We start from the raw sequence: 6,000 nt of genomic DNA on the forward strand, positions 1-6,000 counted from the left end.
TCTGAGTGCCGGAGGGCGGGCCGGGAGACGCCCTTTCGTGTCTTCCACCTTCATCCACAGGCCCTCTGACTCCTTGGGGGCGGGGGAATCTGCCGGGAGGCTCCCTGGGGTCCAGGGCTTTCCTTTCCTATTGGCTTTGGCAGAGAACTTGCCTGATCCTCTTAACCTGGTTTCACCTCCCCATCCCCCACCCCTCCCATGCGGTTTCACCACAGTGCCTGGCCGGGAAAGGCCCTGCTCTGGACTAATGCAGAGCGCTGGACATAAGACCAACAGGACAGATGAGCCCCAGGATAGTTGGAGCAGAGCGCAGGCTCGACACCACTCAAGAACAGCGTCCACCTGCCAAGTTCTGAGGGCCCGTTCTCGGCTCAGCCCTGGCCATGCGGTTTTCAGGGCTTCTGTCTGTGTGCATGCGATGTCCATTGGGGCCTTCCAGAGCCCAGTGCAGTTTTTTTCAGGCTCCTGGTCCGAATGGTATTTTTCCTCTTAGTTCCTGAGGCCTGCCAGTAGCCTTAACCTCTAATACCAGGGTTCTAGTTACAGTGGCACTTGGGCCCTGTGGTGGATGGAGGACTCTCATCTAGTACTGCTTTGAATTGGAGGCCTGAGAAGAATTAGAATAAATGCCTCTAATAGTGACAGATAACCTCTACTGAAACATTTCACACGCATTATTTTATTGAATCTTCATCATAACCTTATGAAGTGGGTGCAGTCTCTATTCCTTTTTCACAGATGAGGCCGAGAGAGGGTGAATGCTGCTGCTGCTGCTAAGTCGCTTCAGTCGTGTCCGACTCTGTGCGACCCCATAGACGGCAGCCCACCAGGCTCCCCCATCCCTGGGATTCTCCAGGCAAGAATACTGGAGTGGGTTGCCATTTCCTTCTCCAGTGCATGAAAGTGGAAAGTCAAAGTGCAGTCGCTCAGTCATATCTGACTGTTCGCGACCCCATGGACTGCAGCCCACCAGGCTCCTCCGTCCATGGGATTTTCCAGGCAAGAGTACTGGAGTGGGGTTGAATGCTAGGGAAGGCAAAATTATGTGGGAACTTAGGCAGTCTGGTTCCAGAGTACATCCATAATAGTCAGGGGTAGTGTACAGGTACTTCTGCTCAGGTGAACTTGTGCTGGCTGAGGCCTCAAGCACTCAGATCGAGGCCATAATGATACCCTAAGGACTTCTCCTGGGCCCCTCTCACGGGCTCAGAGCATCTGCTGTGGCAGCAGCACTCATCTCCTGCACGTGGTACAGCAATGGTGAGGCAGCCCACACTCCAGCGGCCTCTGCAACAGCTCACTTCTCCTAGGCTCTCTTCTCCAGTTAGATCTGCCAGCTCTAGACTCTCCATTTAAAACTAAAAATGGACTCCACTTTCGTTTTTATTCATTTCCACTTGGCTAATCCTGGATTTAGATCTCTGTCCAGGTCTCCTTCTCCTCACCTGTGGTTTCATCATTTCAGTCCCTCTTTTCCCCCCTGACTGCTCCAGCCAGTCCTCCAGGCCCGGTGCCTCTTCAGATGCTTCCCAAGGTCTGTGGTGTACTAGTTTGCCAAGGCAGCCACAACAGAGTCCCACAAACTGGGTGACTTAAACAACAGAAATGTATTATCTTACAGTTCTGGAGAACCATACAAAAAAGATCTTAATGACCTGGATAACCACGATGGTGAGATCACTTACCTAGAGCCAGATATCCTGAAATGCGAAGTCAAGTGGGCCTTAGGAACTATCCCTATGAACAAAGCTAGTGGAGGTGATGAAATTCCTAAAAGATGATGCTGTGAAAGTGCTGCACTCAATATGCCAGCAAATATGGAAAACTCTGCAGTGGCCACAGGACTGGAAAAGGTCAGTTTTCATTCCAGTCCCAAAGAAAGGCAATGCCAAAGAACGCTCAAACTACTGCACAATTGCACTCATCTCACATCAAGCAAGGTAATGCTCAAAATCGTTCAAGCTAGGCTTCAACAGTAAGTGAACTGAGAACTTACAGATGTGCAAGCTGGATTTAGGAAAGGCAGAGGAACCAGAGATCAAATTGCCAACATCCATTGGATCATCAAAAAAGCAAGAGAATTCCAGAAAAACATCTACTTCTGCATCATTGACTACTCTAAAGTCTTTGACTGTGTAGATCACAACAAACTGTGGACAATTCTTAAAGAAATGGAGAGGCAGACCATCTCACCTGCCTCCTGAGAAACCTGTATGCAGGTCAAGAAGCAACCGTTAGAACCGGACATGGAACAACAGATTGGTTCCAAACTGGGAAAGGAGTACGTCAAGGCTGTATATTGTCACCCTGCTTATTTAACTTCTATGCATAGTACATCATACAAAATGTCAGGCTAGAAGAATCACAAGCTAGAATCAAGGTTGCTGGGAGAAATATCAATAACTTCAGATATGCAGATGACACCACCCTTATGGCAGAAAGTGAAGAGAAACTAAAGAGCCTTTTGATGAAGATGAAAGAGGAGAGTGAAAAAGCTGGCTTAGAACTCAACATTCAAAAACTGAAGATCCTGTCATCCAGTCCCATCACTTCATGGCAAATAGATGGGGAAACAATGGAAACAATGACAGACTGTATTTTCTTGGGCTCCAAAATCACCACAGATGGTGACTGCAGCATGAAATTAGAAGACTCTTGCTCCTCAGAAGAAAAGCTATGACAAACCTAGACAGCATATTAAAAAGCAGAGACATTACTTTGCTGACAAAGGTCCACTTAGTCAAAGCTATGGTTTTTCCAGTAGTCATGTATGGGTGTGAGAGTTGGACTATAAAGAAAGCTGAATGCCAAAGAATTGATGCTTTTGAACTGTGGTGTTGGAGAAGATTCTTGAGAAGTCTCTTGGACTGCAAGGAGATCCAACCAGTCCATCCTACAGGAAATCAGTCCTGAATAGTCATTGGAAGGACTGAGGCTGAAGTTGAAACTCCAATACTTTGGTCACCTGATGCGAAGAACCGACTCATTGGAAAAGACACTGAGGCTGGGAAAGATTGAAGGCAGGAGGAGAAGGGGATGACAGAGGATGAGATGGTTGGATGGCATCACTGACTCAATGGACATGAGTTTGAGTAAACTCCGGGAGTTGGTGATGGACAGGGAAGCCTGGCGTGCTGCAGTCTGTGGGGTTGCAAAGAGTCGGACACAAGCAAGCAACTGAACATCAACAACAGTTCTGGAGGCTAGATGTTCAAGATCAAGGTGTTAGCTGGGTTGGTTCTCTCTGTAGCCTGTGTGGAGAGAATCTGTTCCAGCCCTCTCTCTTTGCCTTGGGAATAACCATCTTCTCCCTGTGTCTGCTTGTATGATTTTCCCTCCATAAATGCCTGTGTTCAGATTTCTCCTAATAAGGATATCAATCAAACTGGATTACAGGCTTCCCTGATTGCTCAGCAGTGAAGGATTCACCTGCAGAGCAGGAGACATGGGTTTGATCTCTGGCTCAGGACGGTCCCTGGAGGAGGAAATGGCAATCCTACTCCAGTATTCTTGCCTGGAGAATCCCATGGACAGAGGAGCCTGGCGGGCTACAGTCCAAAGGGTCTCAAAAAGTCAGACACAACTGAGCAACTAAGCATGCACTCACACACTGTATTTTGTTCAACTTAAATCACAGTCAATTGTAAGATGCGCCATTACTTTATGTATCCCTGAAAAAAAAAAATGCCGCCCATTATAAGTGCAAGACATAATCAATTGGAAGATGCATCCTATATTGATTAGCTTTTATAGCACATCGCCCTAAAGTGGCTTAAACTACAATCGTTTGTTAGCTTATGATTCTGTGGCTTGGCAGTTGGGCTGGGTTTAGCTGGGCAGTTCCTCTGTTGGTTTCTCTTGGTCTCTCTCCTGCAGCTGGTCAGCTGGTGGATAAACTGGGGCTGGCTGGTCTGAAGATGACCTTGCTCACAGGTTTGATGATCATCGGGCTATTTGCTGGGCTGCCTTACTTCTCTTCCACATGGCCACTTCAGTAAGCTAGTTCAAGCATGTTCAATCGGTGGTCTCAAGGCTCTAAGCTCTCTAAGCTCAACAAAGGGGACAATTGTTTTTCAAACCCCTGTTTACATCATGTTTGCTGCTGTTCCATTGGCCAAAGCATAACCATGTCAAAAGTCCACATGAGAAAAAACTACCCAAGGACATGGATACAGGGAGGGGAACCATGATGGCCATTTTGCAATACACACATATCAGATAATTATGTTGTACATCTGAAACTAATGTTTTATGTCAATCGTATCTCAATTTAAGAACATAAAGGAGAAAAGAAATGTTCAGTAAAGCGAACATAGTTTAGGCATATTTATTTTGTTTGTAGCTTTCATTTATAAAGATGGAAGAGATTACAGCGCATACAAACCTATAAGCTCCAAGTCAGAAGCCAGCAAAATGGAAGAGATTGAAAATGAAATAGGGAACAGGCTTTACTGGTAGAGTTAGATCTCGATGTTGGAAGAGAGAAGGGAGGCAAATGTTTTTGAAAACAGAGCTTCTAGCAGAGGAAAACATTTTTTTTCTGGGTCTGGCGAGAAAGAGTTATAACAGCAAACAGATAAAGTTGGAAAATATTAATTGAGAGAGAAAGGAATTCCCCTCTTCACTTTAATGACTAAAGCAAGTCAAGGAGTCTCCATTCTAAACAGTCAGATCAGATCAGTCGCTCAGTCATGTCCGACTCTTTGCGACACCATGAATTGCAGCACGCCAGGCCTCCCTGTCCATCACCAACTCCCGGAGTTCACTCAGACTCATGTCCATCAAGTTGGTGATGCCATCCAGCCATCTCATCCTCTGTCGTCCCCTTCTCCTCTTGCCCCCAATCCCTCCCAGCATCAGAGTCTTTTCCAATGAGTCAACTCTTCACATGAGGTGGCCAAAGTACTGAAGTCTCAGCTTTAGCATCATTCCTTCCAAAGAAATCCCAGGGCTGATCTCCTTCAGAATGGACTGGTTGGATCTCCTTGCAGTCCAAGGGACTCTCAAGAGTCTTTCCAACACCACAGTTCAAAAGCATCAATTTTCCGGCGCTCAGCTTTCTTCACAGTCCAACTCTCACATCCATACATGACCACAGGAAAAACCATAGCCTTGACTAGACGAACCTTTGTTGGCAAAGTAATGTCTCTGCTTTTGAATATGCTCTCTAGGTTGGTCATAACTTTCCTTCCAAGGAGTAAGCGTCTTTTAATTTCATGGTTGCAGTCACCATCTACAGTGATTTTGGAGCCCAGAAAAATGAAGTCTGACACTGTTTCCACTGTTTCCCCATCTATTTCCCATCAAGTGATGGGACCAGATGCCATGATCTTCGTTTTCTGAATGTTGAGCTTTAAGCCAACTTTTTCACTCTCCACTTTCACTTTCATCAAGAGGATTTTGAGTTCCTCTTCACTTTCTGCCATAAGGGTGGTGTCATCTGCATATCTGAGGTTATTGATATTTCTCCGGCAATCTTGATTCCAGCTTGTGTTTCTTCCAGTCCAGCGTTTCTCATGATGTAGTCTGCATATAAGTTAAATAAACAGGGTGACAATATACAGCCTTGACGTACTCCTTTTCCTATTTGGAACCAGTCTATTGTTCCATGTCCAGTTCTAACTGTTGCTTCCTGACCTGCATACTAATTTCTCAAGAGGCAGATCAGGTGGTCTGGTATTCCCATCTCTTGAAGAATTTTCCACAGTTTATTGTGACCCACACAGTCAAAGGCTTTGGCATAGTCAATAAAGCAGAAATAGATGTTTTTTTGGAACTCTCTTGCTTTTTCCATGATCCAGCGGATGTTGGCAATTTGATCTCTGGTTCCTCTGCCTTTTCTAAAACCAGCTTGAACATTAGGAAGTTCACGGTTCACATATTGCTGAAGCCTGGCTTGGAGAATTTTGAGCATTACTTTACTAGCGTGTGAGATGAGTGCAATTGTGTGGTAGTTTGAGCATTCTTTGGCATTGCCCTTCTTTGGGACTGGAATGAAAA

The sequence above is a fragment of the Bos taurus genome, chromosome 27 (genome assembly GCF_002263795.3).
Source record: "Bos taurus isolate L1 Dominette 01449 registration number 42190680 breed Hereford chromosome 27, ARS-UCD2.0, whole genome shotgun sequence".
Lineage (NCBI taxonomy): Eukaryota > Metazoa > Chordata > Mammalia > Artiodactyla > Bovidae > Bos > Bos taurus.